Source organism: Musca autumnalis, unplaced genomic scaffold (assembly GCF_047663935.1).
Source record: "Musca autumnalis isolate F117 unplaced genomic scaffold, ASM4766393v1 scaffold_2, whole genome shotgun sequence".
Lineage (NCBI taxonomy): Eukaryota > Metazoa > Arthropoda > Insecta > Diptera > Muscidae > Musca > Musca autumnalis.
This window is the reverse complement of record NW_027411755.1, coordinates 169,571,918-169,595,045: the sequence shown is the minus strand read 5'-3', so window position 1 is coordinate 169,595,045 and position 23,128 is coordinate 169,571,918. Positions and strand designations below refer to the sequence as shown.

Here is a 23,128-nt window from a genome sequence, read left to right as displayed (position 1 = left end):
AGCTTAGCGCCATTTAAGTGCATTGTCAGTACAACTCAAATAAAAAATGGAAAAGTGGGATGTACACCAACCATCAATAGGCTTCTTTCTCTGTGAGACCCCCATCAACCCCCAAAATTTCGTGGGGATCCGATCAAAATTCCGACCAGTAGTGTGATTGCACAAAAAATGGAAAAAAGAATTCATTGCCGACTATAGCGATATCTCTGTTATTTGACCACATATGACAACCTACTTCACATCGTTGTAAAGGCGATATTTTCTACTTCCCTTGCCAGGTTTTGCTTTCGATATACCTCTTAACAGAAGAGAGATATTCGCTTTGAAATAAAACGTTGGCCAATTTTCCAAGTAAGTTTTTTTCATATCTCGACCCCTGAATATTATCCGACCATCACCAATTTCAATAGGCTTCTTCCCCTCTGGGACCTTCATCAACACCCAAAATTTGGTGACGATGGGATTAAAATTGCGACCTGTAGCGTGATTACAAAGTTTGGATGGACCCCTGAATATTATCCGACCAACACCAAAATCAATAGGCTTCTTCCCCTCTGGGACCTTCATCAACAAGCAAAATTTGGTAACGATCGGATTAAAATTGCGACCTGTAGCGTGATTACAAGGTTTAAATGGACAGACGGACGGATGGACGGGCACACATAGCCAGATCGACTCAGCTCGTCGAGACATTCATTTTGGTATATATATGTATGGGTCTACGACCATTATTTCGATGCGTTACAAACTTTTTGGCCAAAACCAACTTTTAATACCCTCCTCACATAGTGGTGTAGGGTATAAAAATGTGGCTTGGACTTTTCGAATAATTTCAAATTCTACCCCTCGTATATAGCTGTGTCATTAATTTGTTTGCTAGAACAGATTATCTGTGGCCCCCTTTTTATGTAGTATGCAGTACATGCATATAACTTCAGTTGCATATCATGCAATTAATTTGTACAAACAAACAAAAAATTGTTCACATAAATATCAGCAACAGCACACAGTCACATGCACACATACACACGTTGAATGCCCATTGCACCCTTCCACACCCATTTCCAATGAACATAGATTTTTTACCAAAATTTATCTTTTTCTTGTCATTTATAGTTTTGGTTGAGAATGCTGTTTTTTATGATGTTGTTCTTTTTGTCACATTTGGTAGCCCCAGTGTGGATTGGATGGGAGTTTCATTTGTTGGAGGGCCCTTCCTCCCCTCTACATATTCCTGTCATAATTTAAGAGTTTTATGTGCCCTAAATGTTCGTTTTTTTGTGAGCCTCCTGTTGTTGTAACTAGGGAGTGTTGTGGGTAATGATGTTGCTGCGGCTGCGGCTGCGACTGCTGTTGATGATGTTGCGGTTCATCTTGCTGCTGCTGTTGTTGTTGTTGATGCTGGCATTTCGTAGAGTTGTGTCGTTCATGAACGAACCGGTTCAAAGGAACGATTCCGTGAAAAGAACGAACGGATCCGTATCCAGCTCATTCTTTTATATCGTTCATTTAGATCCCCGATGACCGAGTCATTGCTCCTTACAAAACAAAACCACCACCATTAGCTTTGCATACACACAAGCACACAAGCAAGCAAAAAAAAAAAAACAAATGCATTGGTTTTGCAGTCAAGCAGCACAAATTCCCACACAAAACAAACAATGATTCAGAGAGCTACTCTCGCTCAGTAACAGCACATCTCGGTCATATCTTTCTTTTGCATCATTCGTTCATCTGGTTCTTTCATATCAGATCCAGAAACAAAACCACCCCCATTAGCACACAATGTGTCATTCGTGAACGAACATTTTCAAAAGAACGATTCGGTGAAAAGAACGACGGAGTCATATGCAGCAGAGAACGAACGACTTCAAAAGAAAATAACACAGTCAAATGTATTGTTGAACGAAAAAGAGCCAACGAACGAAGTGAAAGATCCGGATCTTTTTGGTGAACGGAATGAAAAAGATCGATCCGCTTAATGAACGAGATTGCCCAACACTAGCATTTCGTATTGTGGTTAGACTATCGTTTATGTGGCATATTAAATTTAGTTTTTATTCGAATGCGTTGTGGTGATGTTGTTTACACTTTTTTGTTGTTATTGGTGGATTTTATAAAATTTTAAATTTGATTCGATTTGTGCGTTTATTTACTTTATGTTTTTCATTTGCACGTTCGTTGCATTTTGTTGTGACACTTTTTTTTTGTTAAAAAAAGAAGTCAAAGCGTTTTTGGTTTTCAACATTTGTGAAATATTTATTTTATGCACATGAAGTTGAAGTTAGTTTGCTGTTTTTCCTACCATCATTAATTTAGTTTGTTTTTTTTTTATTTATTGCAAAAACTGTGAAGTGCAATCATTTCAATTTTTATTATTATGATGTTGTTGTCGCAGTTGTGTTTTTGTCATCCTGTGTTATTAATTATTAATTCATGTAAATAATCATTTTTATAATTGGATATTTGATTGTGTATTTAAGAGATGACTGACTATAAGCAGATACTATTCCAATACATACCATAAAAGTAAAATTTTTTTTTGTTTAATCTGATGTATAAAATAATCGAAATATTTTAATTATAATACCCCGTTTGTGGCTATTTCATTTCAGAAAAATTAAAACCAATGCTGATTTAAAATACAATTTTTAGGTGAGTAATTTAAAATTTTTTTTTAATGCTCAATATGATTGGATTCTAAAAATAATTAGTACTAATTTACATATCGCTCATTTATTTAAAGAGTGTCACATCTTAAAAAATGCAGCTTCGAGAATAACACGTTTTAAGTTGCCGGGTGAAATTAAAAGAAACTACTTGGACCATCTTTTACAAGTAGCTAGTCAGACATTAGTGCTAAACTTTTGTGTAAATTATTAACCATGATTTGAATTGTTTTTTTTTTATTTATGCCAACAATAAAAATAATAAATAATCTGTTACTTGTTGAGTTTTATACCCTAGATAGACGGCAGCGGTAATTTGCATTAACAGCAAATTAATTCGTGCATTATCCACATCTTAATGCACAAAATCAAAGGGAATTTAAATTGAATTTAGGTATTTCAATATGGCAATGCTGTAATAGAGAGCCCATATTCATGTAGGAGAGAGAGCATATTCATGCTCTGAGACACAATTTGCATTGTAAACAACAACAAAACAGTTGTTTACCAGGAAACAGCTATTTAGTAAATGCAGAAACTGTCGTCTGTCAGGTTAAAATTAAATACGCATCTTAATTCAAATTAACGTTGCCGTCTGTCTATGGTATTAGAGATATCAACATGAAAATTTGACACAAGAAAAAGAAGAAGTCGTAGAAAAAATAGAAATTGCTAACTCAAAAAATATTTTGTTTGTGTTATGCCACTCTTTAAGTAAATGAGCGATATGTACATTAGGGTTATGACTTTTTCACAACCATGTACCCATGTATCGTATTTTGATGGGTTTTAATTTAATATAAAATACAATTTTATATATAAGGTGATTCAATTAAATAACCTCACACAAAAAATCATTTGAAAATTTTTATTTATTAGCATTTTGGGCAATTTCTCTGAAGTCACTCGCTGTAAGCAAACATATATGTTTGTGCACACAAACGTTAAAACGACATCCATACATATATGTTGGGACAACAAAATTTGCATTGCATTACACAAACGTTAAAACGACATCCATATATATATGTTGGGACAACAAAATACAAGCTTAAAACTAGGTTAGTTGCACATAAGTCTGACCAGAAAGTAAAAAACAGACATATGGAATAAAAATAGCACTTGCCGCCCATTGTGTTCTTACAGGACACACTCCTTCCTAACTTTAAAAATGTGGACATTTTAACTCACGAAAATAAGGACAAGCGACGATTTATGCTAGAAATGCTCCACATAATAAATGTTCTGGCAGAAAATCGGATGAATTACAAGACAGACACAGACCACTTTGCGCATTTTTTGTTAATGTTTTTATATAAAAGAATGTGATTTGTTATTTGTAAAGATTAAATCCCTGATGATGGTTGTCGGAGATGACCGAAATATCGCAAAATAAAAATAATATTAAAAACAAAATAAATGAATTAATTTGCTGACCACAAGCCAAACTAAAACTTAGAGAAAAGTTAAAAATAATCAAGTAAAATGTCGTTAAGTTAGGCCGGGCCGAATTTTTTATACCTTCCACCATAAAATAGTCTTAATGAAAATGGAATAGTTAGCTTCCTTTCACAATTTTAGGTGGAACAATTTTTCGGTCATGAATTCCCCAAATGCCTAAATTATCTAATTTAATTTTAAAAAATGTGTTTAGCCAGTTTGAAGGTAACACCTATGGGGCTTTATCAAATTTTGGTGGAAAAGTTTTATAACTGCAGAGGAGCTCAAAAGTCAAATTACGGGTAGTTCCATCGAACAATGTATCCCAGACCCTCAAAATACCGAAAATCGGGAGGTACCGTTATATGGTACCTCCCAAAACATGGACCTTTGTTGACGATTTTTAGGGAAGAAGTTTCGTGACCACTGAGAACCTCAAATGTCAAATTACAGATAGATCTGTTTAAAATTGTAGCTAAAATCCTCAAAATACCAAAAATCGGGAGGTACCGTTATATGGGGCTATACCAAAACATGGACCTACGTTGACGGAGGTATTGTTATGTGCGGAGGTATTGTTACGTGCGGGATATACCAAAACATGAATCTATGCTGACAATTTATTGTGAAGAAGTATTGTGACCACTACCGTTATATATACGGGGTGCGGGAACTTCAAATGTCAAATTACCGCTGTTTTGGTGAAAGGTGTATCTAAAATTCTCAAAATAAAGAAAATCGGGACGTTGACGATTTCCAGTGAAGAATTTTCGTGACCACAGAGAACCTCAAATGTCAAATCACAGCTATATCGGTTAAAAATGCTAACTAAAACCCTCAAAATACCGAAAATCGGGAGGTACCGTTATATGGGAGCTACACCAAAATATTGACCTATGTTGACGATTTCGATTTTTTAGTGAAGATCTTTCGTGACCACAAATGTCAAATTATAGCTAGTTCGGCTAAAAATTTTAGCTAAAATTCTTAAAATACCGAAAATAGGGAAGTACCGTTATATGGGGACTATACCAAAACAAGAACCTATGCTAACGATTTTTTGTGAAGAAGTTTCGTGATCACTGAGAACCTAAAATGTCAAATTACAGCTAGCTCTGTTAAACATTGTAACTACAATCCTCTAAATACCGAAACATCGAAAGAGTCCATTATATGGGTGCTATACCAAAACATGGACCAATGTTGACGATTTTTGGTGGAGAAATTACGTGGCCTCTGAGAACTTCAAATGCCAAATTACAGCTAGTTCGGTTAAAAATTGTTGCTAAACTTGTGAAAATACCGAACATCGGGAGGTACCATTATATGGTGGCTATACCAAAATATAGACATATGCCCATAATTTTTGGAATATAAGTTTTTTGATCACTAGGAATCCTAAATGTCAAATAACTAAATAACTGAAATCGGGCAGTACCGTTATGTGGGGGCTATACCAAAACGTGACCTCAAAAATATAGCCCATCATTGAACTTAACCTGACTGCAAACAAAATACGCATCTTCCAAAGCATTTTAGCATTCTATCTCCATATTTGTGGATTCTAGAGTGATTACCACAGACGGACGGACGGTCGGACGGACAATAATAGATCGACTAAGAATTTTACCCTGATCAAGAAAATATATACTTTATATGGTCGCAAATGATGCGTTACAAACGGAAAAACAAACTTAATTTACCCTCCATACTACAGTGGAGGGTATAAAAATAATTAAAAAAAAATAAGTTACAGTGTTTTATTTATAAATCTGTCAAATAAACCGCTTTCATTTAAATTAAAAATGGTGACAAAATTAAATTAAAATAAGCGGAAAGCGTTTTATTTAAGAAGAATATACTTATTGAGGCTAAGCGAAAAATTATTTTCTAGTTTTTTTAGTGCTTTTATAAATAAAACACTTTAAGTTAATTTTTTTTAAATTTTTATTATATTTGTAGACTGTAATAGATTATGCAGATTTCATATATGGCAATATAAAACCTTAACGTCGCCGTTGGCATTAAACATTTTTAACATATTCCCATTCAATTTATAAACAAAATATATCATTTAAACATCTAAAAAGTTTCATTTCAACACCAATTACTTCAGAGTAATTTTTTACAATATACATTTTCCCACATTGGTTTTTTTGGTTCCATTGTTAAAAGAACATTATGTTTTTACATGCCGACAATGACTCTAATTTTTCATTCAATTATATTATGCCGTAATTATGTGATATAATTTATATTGATAAATGTAAGGCGAAACGTATACAAATACCACTGTTTTTTGGCAAAGTTCATAAAAATGTCATTTATATTAACATTTCCATTCCATCGGTTATGGTGTTCGTCGTGTTAGCTTTTTATTTTGAAGCTGGGTTTGGTTCATAGAGGATACCAAATGTTGTAGTCATCATCAGTATAACATAATCATCATTATTGCTAGTCTCATTGTTGTTACCAGCGAAAGTTTTTGTTGTTTTTCCAAGGAATGTTTCTTCATTTGATAATTAGGCATATTTTGAAGAACAATTATAAAAAAACTCAGCGTAAATAATGACACCATTTCCAAAGAAAATTGTGGCTGTAAAGAATTTCTGGATAAAACATGTGATGAATTTGGAATAACTCTATTATATATTGTCATATCCATATTTCTTAGTGTGATTGCCAGCTAATGCCTAAAGATTGGTATGTTTACATGGTGAATTAACTTCGTAGCTTCAATTAATAGTCCGGTCAAAATAGACATTGAAATAGCAAAAATTCCCACAAAGCTGAATTTTGGTGGAGAGATAGGGTTTGCCATTAGAAGCAACGTCCTAAAAGTCCCCATCGATCACATGTGTGCAAAAAAAATTATTCGGGGTCAAAGGTCAAAATTTAAGGGTTTTTAGGTTTTCGGATTTATTTTTTTGAAAACGGTTGATCTAATCAAAAAGTGACTAAAGTAAATATTGTAGACAGAAAAATTATCTACAAGTTTGACCCTTATAATTTTTTTCTTAGAAGGAACCATTCTTGAGATATAGCTGTTCTAAAAAAACACATGATTTTTATGCACTTGTAAGGGAAATATGCACATATTCAAACGAACCGGCTAAAATAAGCGAAGTAATCGGGTCTGTCCCCCAAAAAATATATATTTTCTTGAAGAGCGAAATTATAGCTATCTACTAAAAAAAATTCCAACAAAATCGGAGTGTGTTTAGTAGAGTTATTCAATGTTAGAGTCATTTTATGCAAAAATAGCCCATTTAACCCACATGTATAATCGAAAGCCCAACGGGAACGACCCCAACGAAAACTCTCCGATTTTTTTCAAGTTTTGTCCGAAGGTAGGGTTTGTTGCGCTGATTACGGATATGTATAATTTTCAACGGTTGCGGATCCGGTTCGCCGGTTATTAGACCCGAAAGGCCAAATTTAAAAACAGGGTTAGACCCGGTTCTACTGAACCGATTACTGCAAAGTGGATATCGTTTGAAATCTTACGGAAGTATCTAACACATAGTGTCCTTACTTTAACCATTTCGCCTCATAATGTACTTACGCGGCTAATTTTTTATTTGACCTTTAGATCGAGATATCTCGAAAATGGTAAGTCTTTTTTAAGAATCATAAAGACCAATCTTGTAGACAATTATTGAATCTACAACTTTTACTTTAGCGGGCTTTTGCTAAGTATTACCGTTTTTGAGAAAAATTAAAAAAACCGAATAATGTCTCCAAAAATGACCTTTGACCCCGAATAACTTGTTTTGCACACTTGGGATCGATGGGGACTTTTAGGACGTTGCTTCTAATGGCCAACCCTAGCTCTCCACCAAAGTTCAGCTTTGTGGGAATTTTTGCTATTTCCCCCTTATACGCATGTCTATTTTGACCGGACTATAATATATGTATTTAATATAATGTTTTGAAAATCCACGCCACTAGTCCAATGACTGCTATTCCGCTAAAATATAATATCAATTATATCCATCTTGATGAATTAGGAAATCTCAGAAGGTCTACCTATTTCGATTATCTCAGCGATGATGATGGAAGGCGATTCGTAGAGCTGTAAATATTCGTTGTATTTGTGCAGGGCTGAAACAAAGATGTTTAATCGTTTCTTCCTCTTTGACGTTTCTGCAGCTGGGACACTGTTCGTTATACGACAGATCTGGGTGCTTTGCATGGCCTCCAGTATCCCATTAACCAGTTACACCTCAATAAGTCATGCCAGGTTCCGTCAATTTTAACTGATCAGGAGCTTTGTATTTTTGATTTTGTAATATTGCCATGTAGATTTAGACATTAGGAATGTTTCAGTCTGTACACATGTTCCCACAACATCCCCAAAGGACATGGGAGACTCCTCTCATATCAATGAGAGTATGGCGATTCATATTGGCTCACTGATATGGAACCTACTATTTATCTCCGGGTCCAAACAGCGTTTAATTTGTAGAGTTGTGGCTGAAATATTCAGTAAATTTGAGCCAGCCTTACACTGAGAGTTTTTGTAACTGCCGAAAATTTTGAAGTTCTGGTCAGGGGTCGAAACGCAGACCTGTTGACTGCAAAGCGGACGTGCTTACCACTACACCACGATGTCGTGTGATATATAGTACTTGAGAATATCCCCTTTAATTATTCCCATGTTGGTTGCAATTGACGCCTTTGGAAGTTCTATGGAGGAGTGTCCTGATCTGGATAGTTTCCCTTATTTTTTTTTTCATTACCAACAAGTTTTTTCTGGCGTGGGTTCGATGTAAAAACGACTCTAGTCAGACACCCTAACTTAACAATTTTTTACATTTTTTTATAAGCGTCTCTTAGCTTCCGACAAAATTCCTATTGTGTTTGATGTGTGATGTTCTAGAAGTAAAACACAAATATTTACGTCTAGTATCTCCGTGGATATAGCCGTTTCCATAACTCATCTTATAGCCGTCTATATATAACTTGATGCCGTGACCCTTCTGTGGTTATCCGTTGTTCCATCCTTTTCTGCTTGAAACATTTACTTAAAAATGCTGATCAAGGGGAAGTGCAAGAATGCAGTAACCAGCATTTATTGCGGTAAATTCTGAATCACTCAGACATGTCCACATTCTACATCTCTCGACATTCCTAGAGCACGCCTTGCAGCGTTGCAAGCCGCATTTGCTTTGATGTGTATATCTATTGGCAGAATATGCATCAATTATTAATCACTTCAGCCGAACAAGTCCTCATTGTCCCTGTCATCTCGATACATACGGATTTTTGCATACGGTATAGTTTTTTCCTGTTATGTTTTTTTACTGTAGACCACCACATTAATGCTGTTGTACATTCATAACACCATTTTAGATTTGAGATCCCAAAGGCTTCCAAACATTTTGCCACATGTATAATATGCAACACTGAAAATGCAAACAACTTCTAGTATGCATTTTTTGAAAGCATATATTTAGACTACAAAAACCCTAGTAGGGTTTTGTCCTGTCAGATCCAGTTCGGATTTTATGGCCTCTTCTAAACCGGGCTAAATCTACACCTTTTTGCATTTATCAGGCCTTTATCTCGGAAACGAATAGGAATTTGGCCTTGCTGTCTTTAGCAATATTGTAGCCCTAAACTAGTAGAACTTACACACATAAGAAAAACTCCATCTAGAGCATCAAAATCTATAAAATATAGAAAATATTACATAATTGCTGAAATTCTGGTCAGTATCAGCTAAACTATTGGGAGTTGAACCAAGTAACTTTTTGCAAAAATCTTCCAAATAAAGTTCTCAACAATTCTTTAGAACATTCCGAAACTCTAAAATGCTTACTTCATGTTGTTTCAGCATATATTGCATCATATCTTTTACAACACGTATTTCAAACACAGTTCACACCAACAGTTTATTCTCGCATTTCGGATTTCACTACAGTATTGACATTTTTATTAAATCGTCATTGAAAAATTTACTGAAAACAACGGCATAGAGGCATTTTACAACAATGACATGTTTTGAAGAGTTGTGTATTACACTCTAGGGAATATTTTTCCAAAAGAAAATATTTAGAAAAAATTAACGGTTTTTGAGATACGGTGCAAAATGTATAAAAATAGTGGAATTTTTGCATATATTCTGAAATTTGAGGCAATAAATGTAGTTTTTCGAGTTCATTATTTCTCCAAATATTTTATTCTTGTCCTTATCTGAAAATTTGCTTCAGATGTCAGAAGAAGATTCGCATTGGTTTCAGAGATATAGCCCCGATTTTTTTTTTAAAAACTCAATATTTAACCATGTTTAGATGGGGCCATAAAATCCGAGCTGGATCTGACACAACAAAACCCAACTAGGGTTTCTTGTCGATTAGGCCTGTACTTTCAAAAAATCCTCAGTTCGAATTGTTTGCACAAGATCACCTTAAAAATGTTGCACAGTGGTATACTATGCAACGTTTGCTTTATAAGGACGATGTTCCATGTTACGTTTTGGGTATAGGGTAATGCCTAAGCATTTGGCGTGATTTGATAGGGGTTTGGTTTTTGTAGCGAATAGCGTCATCTAAGTTTTCCCTGGGTTCACTACGCCGTTGCTTATGACCCAAGAATCCAGCGATTTCAGGGCACTATTTATTATGGCACTCAGCAAGGAAGGAAACAAATCAGAGGCAAGTACTACCACATTGCCCGCATATGCAATCTCCATAATACCCATGAGGTCAAATTTGATTAGGATTGCATTAATAAGAAGGACCGAAATCACCCCACCATGTGGAGTTGTTCAATTTATGTGATATCATGCTATTTATCAGGTTGACATTAATGGATCTAATCTGCAGCATGGTGGTTATTCAGCTACTGATAAATGGTTCCACGACGAAGTTATCTATTGCTGTGGTACTAACGGTTGTTGAAAAGGCATCCCTCCATCATAATATGGAGGGTATAATTAAATTTGTCATTCCGTTTATAACATACCGAAATATTCGTCGAAGACCCTATAAAGTATTATTATTCTTGATTAGCATAAAATTCTAAGTCAATACAACCATATTCGTCTGGCCGTCTGCAGGTCGGCCGACGTCCGTTCATCAGTTGAAATCGAGATACAGCTCGCAATATTTAAGATGTTTGGTATTGACAATGGATTATATCGGTCAACGCTTAGATATAGCAGCCGCGTTATCACAAAAAATGTATACAATTTAGAATTAAATTTTCTTTTGGGGGATTTTTGGTATTTTCAGGGTTTTAGCCACGTTATCCTACATAAATGGCCTTATTATTACACTGAAGTGGCTTAAAATTCATATTTATTATTCCTTGGAGCCGTAAAACTTTTTCTTTTTTTTTTGTCAGTAAAGATCGAGGATTTGTTATAGCCCTCATGGAACGGTATCTCCTGATTTTCGGTATTTTGAAAAAGTGTCCGATTTCTTTTAGAAATTTCCATATGTACCTTAAAGGTTCGTAAATGATTATACAATGCGTAACAAACAAAAAGACACACTTAATATATCCGCCATACTACGATGGAGGTTATAAAAACGGTAATAAAAATTAAAAGAATATGCTCATCCTTTCTTCCAGCGAAATGGTGTAAACTGCCGTATATATAGCTCCAAGATATCTTTCACACTCGAACACGCAGCGACTCATTAAGCCTAATGTCGAAAACTAACTCAAGCAATACGAAGAAAATTTTGCCCTGTTTGTTGGTTTAGAGTTTTGCGAGGCATCGAACAAACAAACAACCAGGCAAAATGGTAGCGAGAAAATGTGCTGATGGTGGGAAAACAAACTTTAGCATAATTTTGTTCTAAGATTGTTGTTGTTAATGCACACTTCAGTCGGTTCTTTCAACAACTAGCTGTATGCAGGATATGAGCTTGCATAACTTTAGTTCAGTTGGTAGTAGAGTCTTTTGCTGGTGTAGCTGTTGGATGTTCTTTTGATGTTGTTTGTCCTGGAATTTATTCGTCGTTTGTTTGCAAAAATTAGTCGTCGAATAGTTCTGCTGGAAAGTAATTATCAACGCCTCGCCTTTTTTTGCTCTTTAAATAAATTACAGCATTTTTGAGAAGTTTGTGGGAGGTGTTGCAGCAACAATGTCTTGTGTTGTTCATCAAGTCAGCAGATAAATTAAAGTTTTTTTCGTCTAAAAAGGATGGAAAGAAAAAAAGTATGGAATGAAAATTGAGGCCAATTGTTTTTTGGGTGAAAAGTTTACGAAAGGTGGCGAAATTTAGACTCCGAATGCATTAAAAAAATAAAGTTTCTCGTTTTTCGAATTTAGGTAATTAAATATTGGAGTTCCATTTAAAAACTATTTCATTAGTTAAACGCTTGCAATGTGTATGTCACAATCACCATTGCCACTTTAATACATTGATGAGCAAATTAAATAGCAATTTGTTTCCACACTTCTGCTTGTGTGAATTCTCCAATAAAGTTTTGTTTTATTAAATTCACTTGAAAAAATCGCAATGATTGAAGTGTGAATGTTTTACTAAACTAAATTTGTTTTTGTCCTCTGATATTTGTGACAAAAGCGATTATTTTTATTTTTTCCATTTCCATTTTGGTTGTTTGTGTGGAATTTGTCAATCTTAATTTAGCATTAACCCAGATAGCCGTATAGTCGTCGCAACCCACACAGAATCACTGCCACCAAAAACAGAGTTTCCCTGCAAACAACCAACATCTGTTGTCTATGAGTTGTTGTGATGGGTGTTGTTGGAGTTAGTTGGCGGCTTAGTTGACAGTATGCCTGCCTGCCATGCCTGTGACACTAATACACTTTAATCAATTTGCATATCGACTGAACTGAATTGCATTTGATTTTGAAGTTGTTTGTTTCGTTTCCTCTTTTCGCCGCCAACAAGCCCAACAAAAAACGACCGGCAATCAATTTGAAATCTGTCATTTACTTGTGTGTTTTTCTCTTAAATTGGAACGTCACATCAAAATAATTCTATTTTTTAAGTGGAATTATTTTTCTAAAATAAATTGACATATATCAAATGTTTTAAACGGATTTGAAGGCTATTTCGTGTGGTCTGTTTTTTAGTTTTGAAAGTGAATGAGTTTTTTTATAAACAAAAATAAATTAATTAAAATTTCGTAAATAAAGTGTCAGTATTTTTATATAACAAACGGTAAAAAACGAATAGTTTTTGTATCGTTATTTTAAATTACTTAGAAAGCTATCACTGCCACTTAATTGCATTGGTTTGAGTAAAGTGTTATGTGATGGATTGAAATTGAAATTGATATGATAAGTTTTCATTTCATTTATAAATTGATGGTTCTCTTGTAAATTTTAAGTGGGTCAATATTGTTTTTATTAGAAAATTTAAAGCATTTTATTGAAGTATTTTTTGTCAATATTTCATGACTAATCAAAATGGAAAAGTAAAGTAAGTTTAAGTAAACTGACGGAAGTTAATAAACCACATAAGACTTTGTCGCCATCAATGTCCGAAACCAGCTCAGCCGCATTTGTCATTGCTGGATTAGCTGGATTAAGGACTTATTTAGAGAGGTCTGACACCGTTACTTAAAATTTCTTTAAAATCGATTAAGCGGCTCCTGAGGAATTTGGGTAGAAAATCAAATTTTTAAAGTTATTTAATTTTTTTTCTGTAAGATAACGAATGTTTCGCACTGGTACAAATGAAAAACTTTGTTGACAAATAAAAAAAAAAACAAGTAAAAAAGTATCAGTCGGCTTTGCCGACCGAGATATACCCCCAGCCTGTGTGGATTGAAATACTTTTTTTCCCAAAAAAACGTATGTGTTTAGGGGGGTTTTCAAAATGTTCGGTGTATGAACCGACAAAAGTATGGATAGGATTAAAGCTCAAAAATTTGCGGGGATATCGATAGATAGAACTTTTTTATCACACAAGGCTACGAAAAAAATAATATCGCTGTAAACAGGACCACTAAGAAAACTTTCGGTAAAACCACACAAAATGTTAAACACTTGTTTGGGTGGTACCACAAGGATTGGACAGATTGGGCCCAAATTTGAACATAAACTAAGTTTCGATAATATTTAGGGATCCAAAGTTTGGACCAAATCAGTTGCTACATCTATGAAAAATCGCGCGTACCATTTTAGCGAATATTTTCGACATTTTGTGAGGGAGGTACCGGAAGGTAAAAGAAATATTACAATATCCAAAGTGTGGACGAACGCAGTATTCGGCTCGAGCTCTCCAGCCACTACATCTCAGCAAAAATCCTCATTACAAACCTCCTTTCCCACCCATTATTTTAACAAGGGCATGTCGCGCGAAATATCTGTTTATTTTGTAACCACTGAAATAAGTAGTCAGAATCTACTCAGTATCTACTTATCTCAGTGGTTACAAAATAACCAGAAATTTCGCGCGACATGCCCTTGTTAAAATAATGGGTGGGAAAGGAGGTTTGTAATGAGGATTTTTGCTGGGATATGGTGCCATAGGGTTTTTTTACAACTTTCGGGCTGTTTTCTCAAGAAGTATGGACTTGCCCCTGAAAAACCTTTTACTGTCGTAATTGAGGCAGCGAATGTAAGTTGCTTAAACAAAAACTGAAGTGATTCGAGAGCAGGGTTAAAGTGAATTTATCCAAAATGTTGTGTGAGAGGTACCCGAAGGAGTGGACAAATATAGTCCATATTCGAACCTGATCTATATCTGGTAGATATATTAGGATGTGTAAAGTATGGACCAAATCGGTCACTCCCATCAAGAGTTATCGTGCGCACAATTTTTCCGAACATTTTTGAACTTTTGTGGGGGAGGTACCTGAAGGAGCGGACAGATGTGGTTTATCTTTGAACTTAAACTAAGTTTGGACAAAATATTACGACGGTCAAATTTTAAATAGAGTCGGCAAATCCGTTCTAGAGTTATCTTGCGCTCCAACCACTACACACTGTGTCACAGTGGGCTTTTTTCAACTTTCAGACAATTTTCTCAGGAAGTATTGACTCTCCCCTGATGAAACTTGTACCGTCGTATGGGGGGCAGTGAATACAAATTGTTACAGCAAAAATCAAAGGGATTCGAGAGCAGGTCCTAAACTGGGAGGTACCCGAAGAAGTGGGCCGATTGAGCCCATATTGAAACTTTATTTAAGTCTGGTAGAAATTTCACGGCGTTCAAAGTACCGACAAAATTGAGTTATCGTGCGCACAAAATTTCCGCACCTTTTCGAACTTTTGTGGGGGAGGTACCGGAAGGAATGGACCTATATAACCCATCTTGGACAAAATACTGCGAAAGCAAAATTTTGGACCAAATCGGTTGATCCGTTCGAGAGTTATCGTGCGCTCCAGCCAGCCGGACAGACAGACGGACGGACATAGCTAAATCAACTCTAAATGTTCTGAAACGGATTTGGTCCAAACATACTTGGGGTCTAAAACCATTATTTCGATGAGGCACATTTTGTCCGTATGAAAGTGTATATACCCTCGTTAGCATAAATGCTAAGGCTATAAAAAATGTTGATTTTTTTTTTCAAAAAATTGAATTTTTTTTTTCAAAATTGAAAAACTCTTAAAAAAACTCATGTATTAAAAAATTTCCATTTGGGTGAAAACAACTAGAATTTATGTGGGAAACGGTATAGAAACAACGCACATTTTTACCTATGTAATTTCAAAAAATGGTGTTAAACAGACGGAACTGGACGGGCTAAAAGTATATATGGGCAGAAAAAGAACACTCTCGAGTATCTCGAGTCCACTAAACTTGGAATTTCGCTTCGTGTAAACGCTACGGTAATTTATTAGAACGACACAGACACTCTCGGGCATCATTCTGTGAAAAAGGAACTTTGTTCCAAGCTGTTCTTAAAAATTCTAATCCACTAACTTGGAATTTCACTAAAATGTAATATCTAAGGAAAAATAAAATAGCTCGCTTCATGTAAACGCTACGGTAATTTATTTAAACGACACACACACACTCTCGGGCATCATTCTGTGAAAAAGGAACTTTGTTCCAAGCTGTTCTTAAAAATTCTAGTCCACAAAACATGGAATTTCACTAAAATTTAGTATCTAAGGAAAAATAAAATAGCTCCCTTCGTGTAAACGCTGCGGTAATTTATTTAAACGACTCTTAAAGGCAACAATCCTACCTACCTAACAAAAAACAATGAACATAATATCTGTTATAGTTTCTAAGAAATAGCTGTTTCTTTCTCCAGAAATTTACAAAAATTAAATATTTCCAAAACTGGGAAACATTATTCGTCTTTAGGAGCTCGCCACGCCCATACCTTCCAATATTTTGTTCTATTTTTTTTTGCTTTCCGTAGTTTCAATATGTCTACTATCGAATCCCATATAGAAATTAACAATCGGTGACAACAAAAACTTGGGGTTTTGGTAGGAAAATCTATTTCTAAACCACTGTGCCACGTGTATAAGATTGTCGCAGAGGACGAATCTTGGATCTATGCGTAGAGTCCGAAACAAAAGAGCAATCGACCGTGTGGGTCTTCGAGGGTGAGCCAAATTCAACGAAAGATATTCATGGAAGAAGCACTTTGAATTCTGGGTGGTCCACTACAATTTGTTTGCCTGAGGTCTCCTGAGAAATTCGAAATACGAACAAAAGAAGACGAATCATTGTGCACCATGACAATGCGAGCTCTTACACATCAATCCAAACATGACTCGGGACCTAATGACTTCATTTGATTTCCGCACATCAAGACAGAAGGCGTCGTCAACAATTTTCGCCCCAGAAGATGCTGTTGTAAAACCATGTTTTGGAGGTGTCTCAATCGCAGTGTATAAAACATGCTGGGGACTACTAAGAAAACAATAAAGCTATTTTTTATGGTAAATATTCGGGTTTTCATTGCTAGGCCTGAAAGCTATCGTGCAACCCTCGTAATTAGACGGTTTGATTTAAATATACAGAAACACTGATGGATGTAATTACATTATCACATTGACAAATGTGGACGCAACCGAATACGAGAATTAGCTTCCTTTATATAATCACCAAATGAAATTTATCCACTTTCAGTAGAAGCTTATTGATTTTATTTCTATTTTTATGAGCATTTGTTAACAATACACTTCAATTGAATTAAAGTTTAATTAAAATCAAGCACACTACAAAATAATGATCTTATGAAATTCTACTTGAAAACAAAAGGCAACAATAGAGAGAAAAAAGAATTGGAAAAATTTAATCATTTCTCAAGCTGTAGTTCTAAGTTTTGTTTCCATTCATTAATGTTATCTAGTCTACTGTTAATGCCTTTGTATGTGTGTGCGTATGTGTGGGTGTCTGTTTGTGAGGGAGTGAGTGTGTTGAACAAACGATTAACATACTTTCACTTTAATTAATTTTTTGTTCAGTTTTCTTTTATTCGAGTTTTTTTTTCTTATTTCCACTATTAATCATTTTGCTTTTGTTCGCAATTTCATTCGTTCTTAATTGTATGTCTGAAGATTTATAAAATGGTTTTACCCCAGATAAGGACACAGCATGGGCGGCAATGCAGACATTTAAATGAGTCGAGAGATGGGATTTAAATGACAAGTCATCACTTGTGTATTGGGAAATTGTAAAGTTTTATATTTTTAAGGTTGTGGAATACGTAAAAAAAGGGGTTCAATTTTTTAAGTTAAATGTTGAAAATAGTTAAGGTGAAATATGGATGGACAAATAATTGGTTTTGGATCAATTTTTGCATAATGTGAAAAAATTGTATCAAATAGTTCTACAAATTATTTTAAAAAAATATTTAAACCCTTACTCGTCTTCATATGACACACATGTATAAAACTCTATTTTGGTCCATTCGTGCAAGTGTAACTTATTCTTCCATCAATATTTTATCCCCAAAATTTCCTACCAAACCATCCACACCACCATGTCTTCAAAAATTTTCCCAACCAACAACACCGTTTCATAAAGGCATTGAAAAAAGTGTTTGTTCTTAATTGTTACGCTTTGTTTTTGACCGAGTTCGGTAGCTCGTGTAATTGTGTTCAAATCTTTGGTTGCCATTCTCTTTTGTACTTCTCCAACGTTTTTGATTATACTATTTATTATGCACAATTAAGTTTTTACTGAGCTTTTCTTTTTTGTTTAATGCTGCATTTTACAAAGTACCAACACGAAGCCAAGTGTAGGAGGGAATGGGCAAGACAAAAGTGAGGATAAAATTAAATTATTAAATAAAAATTGTTTCGACGTAAATGAGAGAAAAGAAAGAAACTAACTAGTGTCGGCCGACAAAGAACATAATAAGATAAAGCAAAAGCAACAACATTTTGCGCAAAAGTAGAAAGAGAATGGCAATCTGATTAAAAGGTATTAATTATCATTAAATTGCAATTATTTGAAGAGATTTCGTTTTTATTGTTTTCCCTTTTGTTGAAGTACCGTTCTGCCTTAATGATTTATATAAAGAGGATGGATGTACAACAAACGAATGTTCTTCTTTTTTTTGTTCTGTTTCGCCAGGTGCTAATGTTATTCGTGTAAACTCAGCTGCAGGTCATAGCTGAAAATAAGACTACAACGCTAAAGTGATGTAACTACTTTTTAATAGTGTCCTGCCAACAAATAATTGATGAGTTTTTTCTCTAAATATTTAATCAGTAATTAAAAAGAATTCTTGAAATAATAAGCAAGGCCATTAATGAATGTAATATGTAACGTTAATTTGAGCAGAGAATACATTCTAATGTAACTGAAAGTTTTAGTAGTTTTAAAATTCAAAATTGCTTTGGCATGATTCCGTGATACTTTCTCTGTTTCAACTGCTCAACATTTTATTTTTGGGCTACCTCTTTTACATAGTCTGTAGTAAAGTGGTTCAGTAGTTCAAGGATGATGTAATTTTTAAAGCTTGGAGATATGTATCTCATATATGTTTTTTTTTTTCGACAGGTAACATCTTGAATTTATCATCAATTAAAAATTCAATCCAAGTCCATCCAGCGGACTGTGATTTAGTTTATATGGAAAGTGGGAATAAAATATTTCTATACAACATATCGATCTGAGAAGTTCGTAGTGAATTGGCAGCAATGTAGCCATAATTATTTTCAAGATAGATCGAAGTTTTCCCATAGTCCCCATATTTATGCGGTATTTGTGTTGTATTAAAGTCAAATGGAAAGTACTATGCTCTTCCGTCACTTCCAGACTTATTCCTAGGAGAAGTTGAATATATTAACTGAAAATTATCACTTAATTTTAAACAATGAGACATCGCTGTAAATAAACAAGTAAGCAAAGGCTGTAGTCGGACGGGCCGACCATGTGATACCCTACACCACAACCTCTATGAATTAGATATGTGCAACCGCCTTGGACGCTGAATGTCCGGGTTTGATAACTAGGCCTGGCCACATCAAATTTTCAACGGTGGCAAAATACCCCTTTGTAATGTTGGCGATATTTCCTGAGTATGTCAGCCATGAAAAACGTCTCTACAAGTGGCAACGTAGGACACGCCGTTCCGACTCGGCGATAAAAACTAGGTCACATATCAGCTTCGTTCCCGTACTTTTTAATGGTAAAACTCGTAAAAGAGAGAACTGCAAACATTTTTTTCTCACACAAAAGTTTTTTGAAATAGTTCGGGAACGGAAAAATGGAAAATACGTCAAAAAAACTGGAACAAATGTCAAAGTCGGCGTATCAGCCAATCAGACGCCGGCAACCATGTTACTATTTGTTTACTCGCCCAAATTTGTCGTGTAAAAAGTTTTTAAAGAGAGCGTCATTCAGCGCCATTTTTGTTTAAAGAGAAGTGAACATTTTACAACTTTTTTGTGTACGGGAACGGTTTTTGGAGTAAAATGTGTAAAAGTCGTAAAAGTTGTAAAAACTTTTTAGTTCTGGAACACAGCTATCAATAGCTTCATATTAAGCCATTGATAAAGAGAAGGCTCCCTTGTCCCTCCCTTGGACCATTATCTCAGGAAGTATGGACTTACCCCGGAAAAATTGTACCGTTGCAATAGGGACCGAGAAAAGAACCTCCCTCAAAAAATTCAAATAGATCCGATACGAGTCCTCAAACTGCACTTTTCCCAAATTTTGTGTCGAAGGTACTCGAAGGACGGGACTAATATAGTCCATATTCCAACCTGATGCATGACTGGATGAAATAATACGATGTGCAAAGTTTAGACCAACCAGAAAATCCCCTTGATAGTTATCTTACGGTTTTGCCATTTTATTTAGGTTTCCATAATCTCAGGAAGTATGGAATTGCTATTGCAATTGTACGATCGTAAAGGGGACCGCAAGGACAATCTGCTGAAACAATTCAAAACGATTCAAGAGGACTGTTAAATTTCACTTTTCCGAATTTTGTGTGGGATGTACCCGAAGGTGTGGACCGATATAGTCTCGGCCCATCTATCGATCGATTGCTCACTTCGCCAGTCATGGTTCACGCAATTTTTCGAAAACAATTTGAACTTTTGTGGGGGAGGTGTGGACATATATAGCCTATATTTGAACTTAAACTAAGTTTGGGCAAAATATCACGAAGTATAAAACTTGGTTCGAATCGGTAGATCCGTTCGAGAGCTATTGTGCGCACCAGCCAGCTTGACAGTAAGAGACAAATGAACGGATAGGGCTAAATCGACTCCAAATTGTCTGAAACGAATTTCGTCCAAAAACACTTGGGGTCTAAAACCACTATTTCGATGAGACACATCTTTGGTCGTATTTTGTATGTATCCCCTTTACTGCAAATTTTGTGTAAATAGGTGGCGAGGGGGCCCCATGCTGCAATATTTGTATAAAACATCCAATTGGACAATTGAACTGAAAATTTCGCTGTCATAATAGAGACAATTTGTAGCATGGGAAGACATTGTGGTTCTCTACACAAAACCCATTATATGTATATTAGACAGTAGGCCCGTTATCTAGCAGACACATTATTGCAATTTGCACAAGGGGTAAGGTCAGTAGTTATTTTTCCATATGTACTTTGCCGGTATAGGCCCTCCAGGAATTAAAATATGGATCAAAAATAAAATTTGTATATTTTTCATACGAAAGTTATGGTCTATGTCACCCGCTAAATAATATCAGATCATCATGCAAAATTATAGGCATTTTCTTCAACCTGAACTCTTACATCGTGCAAAATTTCGTGACTATTGAGCTATAATTGCGACCTATAGCGTGTTTATGATTACACTACAAACAAAAAATTGGATATTTTAGGCTGTAACTCTGTTATCTGATCACATACATCAACATAATTGACATAAATGGAAAGGTCAAGAGATCGTCTTCCAAATGTAATGCACGAGGGAGAAATGAGTTTTTCAGGAACAAAGGTATAAGCTGTATATTAAAAAATTTTCACAATTTTCACACAAAAGTTGTGGTCTATTTAACCCTCTAAATATTATCTGATCGCCATCTCAAATCGCAAGCAACTTCTTTGTCATATACTCTTACCTTATTTAAAATTTCGCGTTGATCGGACTATTATTGCGACCTACAGAGCCGCTACAAAATTGGATAAAAATTATGTTTTTGGTCCATTTCACTCACTAAATATTTCACGATCATCTCCAACAAAAATAGGGATCTATTCTGGTCTGAACCCGACCTCTATACAAAATTTCGTGACGATTGGTCCATAATTGCGGACTGGAGTTTGATTACAATTAATAATGGACAGACGGACGGGCGGACACACATCTCAAAATCGCCATCTCAAATCGCAAGCACCTTCTTTGTCATATACTCTTACGTCATATACAGACGGACGGGCGGACACACATCTCAAAATCGCCATCTCAAATAGCAAGCATCTTCTTTGTCATATACTCTTACCTTATTTAAAATTTCGCGTTGATCGGACTATTATTGGCACCTACAGAGCCGCTACAAAATTGGATAAAAATTATGTTTTTGATCCATTTCACCCACTAAATATTTCACGATCATCTCCAACAAAAATAGGAATCTATTCTGGTCTGAACCCGACCTCTATACAAAATTTCGTGACGATTGGTCCATAATTGCGCCTGGAGTTTGATTACAATTTATAATGGACAGACGGACGGACGGACACACATCTCAAAATACCACATTGGGGGTCTCCGACGAATATTTTGCGGTGTTACATGAGTTTTTCCCAAAACAAACTTATAATACCCTTTCCATATAGTGGTATAGGGTATAAAAACCAGGTTCCAAGTACCTTCATATGGGGTATATACAAAATCTTATCAAAAAAAACCCTTTTTTTCAAATTGCATATGTTACGTATGTCCGATTTTCACATTTTTATACCCTCCACCATAATATGGAGGGTGTAATTGATTTTGTCCTTCCGATTGTAACACATCGAAATATTCGTCGGAGATCCTAAAAAGTATATATATTCATGATCAGCATACAATTTTAAGTCTATATAATAATGTCCGTCCGTCCGCTCGTCTGTTGAAATCAAGGTACAGTTCGCATTTTGTTAGATAGAGCTTTATAATTTGGTTAAGAAGGTTCAAGTACTCCTAGGATGTTTGGTCCACGTTTTGATGTAGCTCCCATACAACGATACCTCCCTATTTTCGGATTTTTGAAGGTTATAGCTTCATTGTTACACCGAAATTGCTGAAATTTTGTATTTAGCCTTCGTTGGGGGTATGAAACACTCCACTTGAAATTCGTCGGTATAGGGACTGTGGCCTCAATATCTCAGCGAAGTGTCTGAAATTTAGTGCTTAGTCTTCGCAGGGAATATAAAACTTTCAACGTGAAACTTCTTGGTATATTTCCACGCCTTCGTATAGACCCCATATAACGGTACCTCCTGATTTTCGGCATTTTGAAGGTTGTGGCCTCAATATCCCACCGGAATGACTGAAACTTTGTATTTGGTCTTCCTAAGTGGTATACAACTTTCCACCTTAAATTTGTCGGTATATGTCCACGTCTTCCTATAGTCCCCATAGAACGGTTCCTCCCAATTTTCGGTGTTTTGTTTTGTGTTAATTTGGTATTTAGTCT

The 23,128-nt window shown here is 35.3% G+C and overlaps 1 protein-coding gene across 1 annotated transcript in view; it reads left to right on the top strand.

The window, feature by feature from the left end:
* Positions 1-2,615: 2,615 nt before the first annotated feature.
* kek2 (leucine-rich repeat, immunoglobulin-like domain-containing kekkon 2 protein) overlaps positions 2,616-23,128 on the top strand; it is an 88,349-nt gene continuing 67,836 nt past the window's right edge. The window contains exon 1 of the mRNA XM_073966127.1: positions 2,616-2,655. The gene's annotated coding sequence lies outside the window, so the exon portion shown is untranslated. The remainder of the gene's footprint in view (positions 2,656-23,128) is intronic.